Below are 13,293 nucleotides of genomic sequence, written 5' to 3'. Positions count from 1 at the left end.
CTTTCCCCAGCCCCAAAAATACCTTCTGCCCAAAAGAGAATGCTGTAATGGCCTTTCGTCACACGCGCACACTAGGCACTCTCTCCTTCAGTGCAGGCAGAGTGGTTCTCAATTCCTTGTCAACCCCCTTGGTTCCTCGTTCACCAGCAGCCTTGGGTAAACTCTTCACAAACTGCGCTTCCGCACCATAAGAGGGCACAAAAGTGGATGCCTGCCTGTTCCCCAGGAGGACCTCAGAGAGTGTGAGTGATCGGAGGGCCGGTAATCGGAAAACCAGAGACCCTAAGCACCCAGTCTCTAAAGCGCTTAGGGCAAAAATAATTTAAAGGGAAAGCACTCTCCAGACTATGACCAGACCTCCACACCTGCTGCAAAAATAAACCATGTGAAGAACACAGCACTCACCATGGCTGTTTCAGTCACATAGGGCAGACCACACAGCCGAAAGCAGGCTCAGGCCAGCACACAGGGTCTTTGCAAGCAAAGAGGAAGTCCTTTCAGTAGGTCAGCAAAACAAGGCAAAGCCCAGATGGCAGTTCCCTGGCAGCACAGCAATCCTCTGGGAAGCATATAGAACCAGCAGTGTCTGGTTACAAGTCCATGGGGTCACCACACCTGTACTTTTAGTTTCAAAGTCTTTGTTCTGGGGGGCACTTCAAATACTGTTTAGGAGTGCACAACACTCCCATTCACATCTCAAGCCCTGGCCCCAAACACACTGCAGGTGGTGGAGACCACATTGTTGAAGGCAGGCACAGCCCAAATTAGGTGCAGGTGCAACTCTGCCTATCACTCCAAATGCAGACGAGGCCTAATCATGTGCAACGGAAACTCCTCTGGCTACTCTAAATGCAGCCAAGGTCTATTCAGTCTAGCACTGAGTCACCCAGGAAAGGCAGACAACAACTCAACACCCCTCTTGTGACTGTCTAGAGTCCCCTCTCTCCTGTTAGTCAATACCAGATGGTGAAAACACATCCAAGCACAGCACAAAGTCTGATAAGCACACAGAAATGCCACTTCAAAAAATGCCATTTCTAAAATAGTAATGACAAATCCACTTTCACCAATAAGCATGATTTATCACTACTATTCCAAACATACCAAACATGGCCACGCTACCCCTCTCATATCAGAAATTACCACTAAAGCACATATCAGGGAATCTCTAATGCAAACCTATGAGAGGGTAGCCTCACAGCAGTGAGAAACCAAATAGGCTATTTGTCACTACCAGGACATTCCATACAGTTAAGGCACATATCCTACCTTTTACCTACACAGCACCCTGCCCATAGGGCTAGCAAGGGCTTACCTTAGTGGTGACATATGTAGTGAAAGGGGAGTTTCAGACATGGCAACCACTTTGCATGCCACGTCACTGTAGAGGTAAACTGTGCGCTCTGGCCCTGCAGCGGCAGAGACCTGAGACAGGTTTGAAAGGCTACTTTGGTGGGTGGCACAAGCAGTGCTGCAAGCCCACTGGTAGCATTTAATTTACAGACCATGTTTAATTGGGATACCACTGTACAAGGGACTTACAGGTTAATTAAATATACCAAACAGGTGTAGGCCATTCTTACCAAGTATATCAGAGAGAGCACATGCACTTGAGCACTGACCAGCAGTGGTTAAGTGCCCAGAGCCATGAAACAAACAAAAACAGGTCAGAAAAAATATGAGAGGAAGGCAAAAAGTTCTGGGATGCCCCTGCAAAAAAGGGCCAGTCTGACAATCATATTGAGATTTCTTTGTAGAAATAAAGCAAAAGGTTGTAGTTGAGGTTAGTGTGATTGCTGTGCTGGCATTAGTCAAAACATTGAGACTGAACTGGTACTTTATCAGGAAAGTAAGGGGTGAGATTGGGACTTCAGGTCTTTTTCATATTCCTCTACTTTGTCATACTCTTTCTGCTCTTTAGTTGGTAGCGCCTAGATGCCTACGCGCATTATCTTGCATTTTATAAACATCAAATCAAATCAGGAAGAAGGATGTTGTGGTAATAAACTGATGACTTATCAATTATTGTCATTTTTGCCCTTGAGATCCTTCTCCGTTAATATCCAAATTATCAGGGCCTTTGTCCATGGATATTAACTGTTGGGTATGTGTGTTGTTTGTGAATGAAGAATATTTTAGTCCCACAAGCCAGGAATAATTAAAGATTTATACGTTTATTTTATCATTCAATTATTATGACAAATGAGGTATAACCCCTATGGTGCTTACAAGTGCTTCATGAAAGTTAGAACTGTGTTAAGGAAGAAAGGCATTTTGATGAAGCGTCCTTTTGCATAGAAAACTAAGGGGCTAAGAAATGTTTTTCTGCGTAGCTGTGTTCCTTTCTATGCAAATTACCGGATTTGCTATTTTGTAGCACATTACAGTCTGCTACTTTTTCCAAGTACTTTAACGTGTATTTTGTTATTTTCTTGTCTCCTATCGCTACTCTCAATACTTTCAAATTTGCATTCCTATTTTGGTGTAATTTCTAGTGGCATGATAATGTGTCCCTAATTTCATTCACACAGCATTAGGTGGTTTTGTTTTCTTGTACGAGTGGTACGCAATACACTTATCCATGTTTGGCAGATGATCGTTTGTGTTTCCTCCTGACAACATCACAATGACCTTAAAATTACTTATTGACTACAATTGGCCGCTCTATCCACCATCTGCATATGTTGCACTACGATTCATGATTACATGCGGTGTACTAAACTATTTATGTGGTTGATAATATTTAAGGAGTGCACATGGGCAACAATAAAACAGATTCATTTGTGCAATATGTCGAATGCTTTAGTAAGCAGAGGAGGATGTATACGTTGCCCAAGGCTTATACGTACATAAAATGCATACTCGGGGAAAATGAGTAAATCCATTGGGCATTATGTTTTATTGCTCGGGTGATTCAGAATGTGGCAACAGTTTTTTTTTTCTTCACATTAAACTAATTGGTTGTTTTTAAAAATTAAAGCAGAATTAGTTTACCACATTAATCATATTGCATAATTGCCAGCATACATTTGGAATATCAGTTTCATCAAATGAACTGGTTGTGACTATGACTTTAGCACTTTATTTTTTTCACTGCATTTGAGGAAAATAGAGGCTCTTGCTTAAGTGATCAACCCCGCCTCATGAGTCTATCTCTCAGTGGGATAATCTAAAAGGAGGGAAGAGCTTCCTGTTCTTACCAAGATCTCATTGGTGGGCATTTGTTTTAAACGCCCAGTTCGTGGCACAGTGTTGTTAGTGGATTGGGTGTGACTGGCACTGACATTCAAGCAAATACATGTTTGCATTGTGTTGCTTAATGTAATTATCACACCCATAGTTGGTGGCGGCAGAGAGGTGGAAACAAGATGAATTCTACAAGGACAGAAGGTGTCTGGTTTGTGATGTGCTCCTACTTGCGGAAAGTTGCTTTAAAATCCCACTGAACATTTTACCAGAGCAAATTAATTTGTTTTTGATCGGCAATTGAGCACTTACATTTTTCCACTGATATACAGGCCAGGCGATGTCGTGCTAGAGTGATTTGCTTGCCTCTTCTCCGTGCATCAGTCCTCTCTTTGAGGGTGTGACTCTGGCTGTACAGAAATGAGTAAGCAGTGCCTGTTCCTATCGCATCCTATTGGTGGACTTCTATTTTAAAATTCCTGTGCATGCCAGAGACGCATACATGTATTGGCTGTATTCAGCAGGGCTGGACTGGCCGTAGCGGCAGCCGCGGTCCGCACAGGTAACAGCGGTGGGGGCGGTGGGGCCATGTAAGGGGGAATTCCGAGGGACGATGCCGAGAGAAAATTATTTTTTTAATTTAATTTTCCCTCGGCATTTTCCCTCGGAATCCCCCCTTACATGGCCTCACCGATGTTACCTGCATGGACCGCGGCTGCATAGCGGGCATCCCCACCCCTTCAGGCTGGAAGGGGTGGGGCTGGTTTTGCAGTGGTGGGAGACGGTTCTGGTTTTGCAGAGGTGCTGCATTATCGACCCCCCAGTGACAAAAGCAGCAGTGCTTCACACTTACACCGAGGTGGATGGGGGCTGCACTGACAAAATTGCCTGGGTGGCTTTAGGTTCCCAGTCCAGCCATGGTATTCAGCCATTAGTTGTTTATGTCATTTATAAGTACTTTCCTGCTTGGTGGCTTAAAAGCAGACGATGAAAAAAAATCTACAAGGAGAGCGAAATGCCTTGCTTGTGCCCCTCTAATTGTGGTGGCTATTTATTTTGAAAGTCTTGTGCATGGCAAAGGAGCACACGAAGCCTCAACCAGCGGATCAAGAGAGAGCTGTGGCAATGACATACCTTTACTTGAACATAGGATGAGGCAATCTGGGCCAACCCCAGGTCTTGCACATGACGATAAGCACAATGAGAAACGTAGAATCAGTACACTGTGTTCAAACAGTGGGATAGCAATATTCTAAGAACATCAGTTACTTTGATCATTTCTTTTCGAAAAGAGAAGCCCCAACACACTACGTCAAATACAATATTATTGATAAGAGTTACGAGCCCACACAGCAAAGTTATGTCGAACATATAGTAGTAATTTTTTAAGACATTCTTAGAATTCACAGTGACAGTACTGCCTTTGTGCTTAGTTCAAAAGTGGTCACAAACTATACATCTGACCCTATGGTTCTCTATAGCAGCAGAACGGGAAATAATAAGGATATTTTCATGACAGTGTTGAGCAAATATTTTAAATATCGTCCTTTGAAGTGTCAGATGCAATTTTATTTGATCCTTCTTTTGAAAATAATCATATTAACTCTCGTCCCTAACATACAATCTTGACAACTGAACATGGGGAGAGAAGTCGGGACAAATTAAACAGACAAGGCATTAGTTCTAGGTATGGGTAAAATACTTGTGCACTCTGAAAGCCACTCAGATCACCTCACTGGAAGTTCGATCAATTACACCTGAAAAATTATTTGTTTCAAATATGTTCATCATATGTTGTCTCAATAGCCATAAGGCTCAACAAGTTAAAGGATACGTTGGACTTGGGCGTGCATTTCAACAATAATAAGATGGAAATCAAAAGCTTTCTGTTTTCTATAAATTGAGATCCTTGTCATATATATATTAGAAACTATTGTGAATTACATGAAGAATGGTGTTCCCTAATGCAAAAGCCCATGGGCGCCATGTGCCAACGAGAGCTATGTTTCAATGAATATAGGGATTTTAGATGAGAAGTTCTGGGACTCCCTGAGAGTCGATATGTTTTTTAGCCAACCTATAAGTACATCGGTCGGTTCCAAAATACAATTTAATTCATAAAACGTTTGTGCGCAAATGACTACCACTTTTTGTAAATGGAATAAAAGTATTTCTGGCACTAAATTAATTTACAAAGTGATGATTTAAATTTAGTCTAGAAAATCTGTTTTGTGAAAATATTAGGTAAAAGGTCAGTATAATCAGCATAGTACAGCTTCTGATATTTGGGAACAAAGTGATACGTTTTTCTTCCTTTATATATGGCATCGTTAAAACCGGCATCATTCATTAAAGGTCTAATGCTCCCAATCAAACATGATCAGTGCATATAACATCTCGGTCTATAAATGACTGTGCTATAAGTCCTCTTGTACCAATGCCTGATAATTCTATTACTGTAGCCAGAGGTAACTTTATAAGCAGCCCTGTGTTGCAGTACTGCTTTAAACTTACCAATTGTGCTCAAACTCGACTTTGGGGCACTAAAAAATTGATAAACTACAATTTTTGGGCATATTAGATACCCCCAGGGTCTCCCCTAGGTGTCCCGCGGGTGAAGGAAGTGGCCACCCGGGCTATTTACAACCTTCTTCTCGCCTTCTGCCAAATGAAGACTCGGTTAGACAGTAGAGAATACAAATAGCTGTTTATTAGCAATACTGTGCAGAGGAGTCCAATTTGACCTGCACCCTAAGATGCCTGCCAAGCGACTGGCTCCCCAACAGTCTGCAACACATAATCATTCCTCCAAGAACCTCCAATCATGCACACAGTGGAAAGTTACCAGCTTAGACCAGACATGAACAAAGAGGCACATAAGTATGGGCTACCACCTGCTAGTTGGGTCTCAGCGTCTCCTAACGTGAGAGCAGAGCTACACACACAGATAGGTATGTGAGGGTAGAATGGCGTATTCATTAGTAAGTCAGAAGGCAACCTTGAACAGGAAAGGAAATAATAACTAAATACAGTGTTCTGCTGAGGCAAGCAATACAAATAATGAGGCCTAGTTGAGACACAGCCTAATAGGGATTGCGGAATACAAAATGGAGACACACTCGCTAACTGAAGCTTGCACATTGCAGTGATAACTCAGTGGGTTACATGACGTGAATAAAAATGCTGTCTAATTTAGCTGCACACTGCTAACCTAATATAATATGGGACAAGTGCATAACGAGAATGGGGTTTTCAAGCCTAACAGGGGGGTCAGGCATTTATAAGGAAGACCTTTATAAAATGAGTTTTATATGCCCTGGGTTAAGTGAAATTGCACATTTCACTCCCCAAATTGTGATAAAGTGCTTCACAAAAGCGACGTTTGTGCTAGGAGCTCTCTGGGGTGATGATCTGTAATGTTTTTACATATTCAGAACCCCTAAAATCTCCCCTGGCTATCCCTGGGGCGTGAGGTACTGTAGATATAGACAGGGCCCTTATAAAATATATTTTATAAGCCCTGGTGTTGAATAAATGGCACAAATAATTTTTCCCATTGCAAATCCCCTGTAACATAGGTGAACGTGGCAAGAAGACTAATAATTGCCCCTAGGAGAATCATAAAAATGCCATTCAAAGACTTCCTAGAATCGTATTGATAAATCCAACAACATAGTATTGTTGAATTTATCCTAAAGTGTACAGACAAGAAGTTATAAGACGTTCTTGTCTGTGAGCCAGAATTCAGCCTTCCAGTGGTCTATCCCGATAGGTCAGAGTTAAGTGGATAAGCACCTGTGGTTAGACAGCTCTTCTGGGAGGGGAGGGTTCTGCTACATAAGAATGTCAGAGCAGGGGGAGGGGTAGTAAACCATATTCTTTAATGGAAGGAGGAGACAGGCAGAAGAAGTCAGTTTCATTTACACCTCTCTTTAAATCCAACCAGATGGTGGGATTATTGAAGGGATGAACAGATGCAAGGAGAGGGACTTTGGAGTTTAACCATCCCGTGGGTGTGTTTAGCCAGCTCTTCTATCCCTGCTAGAAAATAAGCCATGATGAAGTTTGAAGAAATGGTGCTATCTGGGAGAAAAAAATGCCACACTTTGGAGGATGTTGTCATACCCTGGGGTGTTGCCCTGCACCTCTTTGGACAGGAGTGCCCTCATCCTTGACCCAGAGAACTTGGGATAGGTATCTGGGAGGGGCAGAGCCTCTCAGATCTGCTGCTTGAAACTTAAGAGAGAAGAAGGGTCCATGCTGCAGAGTTTGTTTGCCACCAACCAGGCATGGCACTCTGAAGATTGTGCCTGCTGCACAATCTGAACTACAGACCTGACTGGCTTCAAAAGGACTACAGAGTGGAGTCCCTGCAAGCTACAACTTAACAGAGCTCATCTGCAACACCACCACCAAGAATCCTCAGCCTGCAGTAGTACCAGTAGATTTGTAAGGATTTTGTCCAAGTGGATTGAGGGAACTGAAGTCCAAAACTTTCATGGACCATCTTGGAGCTTTCAGACCCTTGGAGTAAGTTTTAGACACTTTAAGACCTTTTGGGGAACTTCAGGAAGAAGTTCCAGAAGTTTGAAGAAGTTTGGAGCAACTTCTGAAAAAAGCTCCATAAGTCGACCCACTAGACCTGGCCAGCCAAGCTAGCGACCCTCAACCGCGAGCAGGCCTGCCATCCAGGTTTGTCCCACTAAAAAGTTCCAGAGGTCCGACTTCCAGAGTTTGACATGGAGCTAGCTGAAACCCAAGCCAGCGAACCCTCACCAAATCCAGCTTGGTGAAGAGCATTGAGGGACCTGGCAAAAAAAGGTCAGTAAAGGTTTCTAAGCCTGAACGTAGAAAAGGTGACCGGGACCAACCGCAAGAGCCAAGCCGCCCACCTTCAACCCAAGCTGGCCTGGATCCCTGGTTTGTCCCTCTGGAAAGCTCTAGAAGTCAGACTTTTATAAATTTGTAGTTTTATACCAAAAATCGTAAGTGCCTCCCGTGAATACCAAAAGTAGAAAGTTTAGGATTTTGTCTCAGATTAGTTCTGTGAATCGGCCCCCTTGTTTTTTTTCTTTCTATATGTGCTGCATTCAGCTTCTCATGATTGTTTTAGTGCAGGAAGATGTCTTTTCCTGCACAAAAACAATCCTGCATGCAACTCAGGCACCCTTGCACCATGATACAATGGTGCCAGCTTTGGCGCTAGGTTGCCCATTGTGCACCAGCGCAGGGGAAAGGAACGGAATGCAAATATTACCTTAATGGTGGTGCATTCCCCCCCTTTCCCAGTGATTCAGTGCAGCAAGGTGACTTGCTGCGCTGTGCCACATTTTCATAAATCTGGAATCTGGCCCTTAGATTTGAGATCTAAGTTTACCTTTGTGGTTTAGGACCTATCTTGAGAAGTACTCTTTCCATTCATTTTCATCTTCAGTGTTAAGTTTGCCTTTTCAAATTGGACCTTTAGGCTTCAGGTCTCAACTTAATTTTCAGGTCTAAGTTTATCTTTGTGAATTAGGCCCCAAGTGTTTTGCGCCAGGTGGCCCATCATGTAATGAATGGTTCGTCCAGGACAGTGCAGAGCTTGTACCAGGGTAAGGAGAAGAACTGACCAGAACCAGTTTTAAGGATAGATCAGGGAATTCCCGCACAGCAAAGGCTGGCACCTGGTATAAAAAGTGGATCTTCAGAAACACTCATCAGAACCCTCCTGAACCTGTGAAATATTCATCAGAAGGACTGCATTTTCATGGAAGAATCCACTAATCAGATGCAAAACTAAAATAAGAATAAATGTGGTCTCTCATTATTATAACTCATGCCGTAAATTAACTATAACTCCCACCCTTGATACACACAGTTTCCTCCACAATAATTTTACTGCAAATATTGCAGTGATATTATCAATGATGCAATAGAAGATGTGGGGTAATTAGCAGTGCATAGCGAGAATGCGAGTTATAGTTACTTTAGGACATGAGTTATAGTTACTTGAGATAGCTCTAAGAATATCTGCTGAATGTCTATGGCTTTGTGTGTGTAACCTAACTGTAATGCCCCTGTAAGCTTTATTTTTTTTGCAATTTCTACATTTTTTTAAATTCTATTTCCTAAATATATTATCCCTGTAACCTTTCTTTTTTCCATTTAATTTCTACCACTTTTAATTGTATTACCTAACAACATTACCTCCGTTGTTTTCAGTGGATTTCTATTTCTTTTTTTTACGTAATGTAATTTTTAATTACCATACATGACTCCGACCACCGCCGTGCATGGCCATCAATGAGGGTTTGGCCGGAGGCATTGGCCACCTGTGGCCATGCACTGTGTCCAACCCCCTGCATGCAGCCAACCACGCCCCACGCATAGTCTTTGGCCGAACTCAGTGGGGATGTTTGACCACAAGGCCTGGCCTTTGGCTACCATGCATCCCGCGGCCCCAGCCGGCTTCCCTCATCCAGCGGTAGCTGGCATTGCTCCCAACTGCAGGGAGCTGCTAAAGATGTTACTCTCTGTGGGCCGGAGCAATATTCAGATCTGTTTCCCTGGGAGCATCAGTGTGGGCAAGGAAGCAGATCTGAAGTCTACGTCGGGATGGCGGGGGCATTTTTAAAGCTCCTGCCAGCTGGGAGCAGACTTTGTGTTTGCTCTTGCTTGGCAGCAGCTTTGAAATAACTCCCACCAGGCCAGAACAAACACAGGTTTCACTGCCCATAGTAGGAGCCAGCCTGGGGTGCGGGGTACCCAGGGCCATTTATTTCTCCTGGAGGGAGGCTGAGTGTCCCCCCTCCCCTTCACTTTTGCACCCGGGCCCCTGGGGATGGGGTCCCTGGGTTCGGAGCCAAAGAAGAAAAGGGGTCCTTGTGTGTTCCATTCCCCATTTAATACAAACAATTCCCCCGGGACCCAGCCCACCGTGCTTGTTTTAAAAAAAAATGTTGCAGTTGCGGTGGATCTGCAGCTCCTTCATGAATTTGTGCCATAAATTAAAAAATACATTTTTGAGGACCCCACCACAAGACCTTGGGGGTCAGGGTATTCCTACCCTGCACTTGTGTTTTATTTTTACATTTTTCTTGGGACACCGGCTGAGTACAGAGTCCCAAAATGGCTGGCAATACTTCCTGGCTGAAGTGATAGCAGCAAATCAGAACTCAGTATGAGATATATTGAATAAGCGGACCCTCTGAATCCCTAGATATACATACATCTTTTTTTTATAATAACTTCAAAACTACTGAATGGATTTACACCAAATTATATAAAAGATCTGTCTGGACCAAGATCTAGCTTGCTGACAAATTTGAAGTAATTCCATTCAGTGGTCCGGGCTGTAGTCATGTCTAAAATCGCTATAGGAAATAGCATGGGGAGAAAGGCTTTTGAACCCGCTCATTTACTTTGCTCCCACTTAACGAATCTCCCGGAAACTTTCCAGACAGAAGCGGAAGTGAGTGGCACCTTTTGGGAAGAGTCACCAAATGGCACCAAAATTGTTAGCAAAAAATAAAATACATGCCATTCTAATAGAAACTAGGTCTTAGCTATAGCTACCTACTTGTGACTGCTTACCAACATATCTATGAAATACTAACATTTTTGTTTTACAGGCATGCGTGGTAATGGCATATTACATAGCATTTTCGTGCTAAAGGCATATGTGTGGTAACGAATTGCATGGTAAAGGCATACATGGCAAAGGCATGTGTGTGGTAATAGATGCATGGTAAAGGCATGCGTGGTAATGGCACGCATGTTTCTTTCATACATCTGTGAGCCACACAAAATACTGTTTGAAGGACATGATAATGGCGACAAGGAAAGAAAGAGTAATCTCAATTTCTATAACAATAATAATGATAATGATAACCTTTCATTCACTTTTGCCTTCATTTGTAGTGCACATTCATACTAAAAGTAGCAAGGAAGCCCAAAGAATAACTAGACTACATATGTAAAGTTTTAGATTTACTACACAAACAACTGAAAGACCCATTTATGGAAAACTGGAAAATAAATATATAACAAATAGAATACATCTTAATCTAGATATGCATGATCTCAGGCTCACAAAATACAACTGTGCTCAACAAGCCAGACAAAAACATCTTCCTTATGTGCAACAAAATGGAAAGGTGAACTAGCAGAGTGCTATAGTATATAGTAGTTTATATGGAGGACATGATAGTTTGCCATTAGTAAAAAAAGAATTGGCTTTCATTCACTTTGGGCTTCATATGTAGCACAATCCAACTAAAAGGAAGCACAAAAAAAAAACTATACTGCATATGTAAAGTTTCAGAATTGCTACGTGAACAACTAAAAGACACATTTATGGTCATATGATTATGTAGACCAATGAACACATACAATAGATAAATAGAAAGAAATCACATTAAATCTGATTGTCAATCTCTACTTATAGTTTGTATTACCACAGATAGGAATTCCTCGATATTACCTTCCTCATAACTTTCCGCACTTTGAAGAAATCACCAGAACATTTTCCAGACCTATAGCATTTTCTACATTTTGAGATTATGTAAATGTTTGTGTTGAATCATTAAGGGGATGCAGAGATAAAAGGGGTCCAAGCATGTGTTTTTCCACCAACACATTTTCCATTGATTATTGTACTTGATGTAGCTCGAAAATGGCTGAATGGATTCACATGAAATTTGGCAGTATTATACACTATGGTGCAGAGATGATGCATGTTGGGTACCTCTGTTAAGAAGGGTATGCATTTTGTAATGTACAGGGCATTCCAATGCATGCCACTCCACTCTATGCTGTTCTACTGTGTGCCACTCCACTGTATACTACTTCATTCTATGTATGTATGCCTCTAATGTATGGCATTCCATTCTATGCTGCTTCATTCTGTGCTATTTGATTGGACCCTATTCCAACGAACAGCACTCCACTGTATGCTATTACACTGTGCTCCACACCACTATATGACATTCCAGTCTACACCACTCCATTGAATGCTACTTCACTATATACTGGCCTGTGGCCCCTCCCTCTGCAATGGAGGCGGCGTTCGTACCTGTTTGCTGAACGGCGGCGTCCCAGCTCTCGGTCTTTGGCTGTGTTGTGGGCCTCGTAACGGGTGAAAGGCGGTTAGATTTCAGTGCCCTGTTCCATGTGAGGGGCAAGGCCGAGGATAAGATCGTGGACTGGAGGTGTGTGCAAAGCCAGGGCAAAAGCGCGGACAATCCTGCTCTCACAACGGCAGGCAGCTGGAGATCGTAAATGCAGCTCAGCGTTTGAAGATAAGATCATTGTTGAGATCGCAGCCGGAGGCACCAGGGAAGCTGCACCGCCCGGAGCAACATCGAAGTGACAGCCTCCTGTCCCCGCATGCCCAAGGTTACTGCCTTCGGTTTAGAATCGAAGTCAACGCGGGGAGAGGGAGCCGCGAGAGGAGCGAGCGGCGCATTGGGGAGCAATTGTTGAATACACGGACTGGTAGTCCCTGCGTATAGCGCATCGGAAAGTCAGGCTCCCAGCCTTCATTTTAGCCTTCTAGTACCCGCTGTTACCGCACAGAGATTGAGTAGCGCTACAAGAGACTGTAGCATTGAGATCACAGTGTCTATTGACTTCCTTGGCTATAATTAAGAAAAGGAACGTTACAGTGAAATTTTGATTTTACAGAACTCAGATTACTTTTGAAACCTCGCAAGAGACATTTTCAAATAAAGAGCTCAGTGTGTATGTTGGACACTGTTTCTGCTAGCTGGTTAGGTACTCCAAGTCATAGGAATCCTTGCTCTCCCGGGAGGGAGGAGTGTGAAAGCCCACGCGCTACAAGAAGCGCGGAGAACACTCGCGGCACGGGACACTGTTGCTGCTGGCTGGTTAGGGACTCCAAGTCCCAGGAATCCTTGCTCTCCAAGGACGGAGGAGTGTGAAAGCCCACACACTACAAAAAGCGCGGAGAACACCGGCGGCGCGGGACACTGTTGCTGCTGGCTGGTTGGGGACTCCAAGACCTAGGAATCCTTGCTCTCCCAGGAGGGAGGAGCGTGAAAGCCCACACGCTACAAGAAGCGCGGAGAACACTGCTGGCTGGTTGGGGACTCCAAGTCCCAGGAA

The sequence above is a fragment of the Triturus cristatus genome, chromosome 8 (assembly GCF_964204655.1).
Source record: "Triturus cristatus chromosome 8, aTriCri1.1, whole genome shotgun sequence".
NCBI lineage: Eukaryota > Metazoa > Chordata > Amphibia > Caudata > Salamandridae > Triturus > Triturus cristatus.
This window is presented reverse-complemented; position numbering follows the sequence as displayed.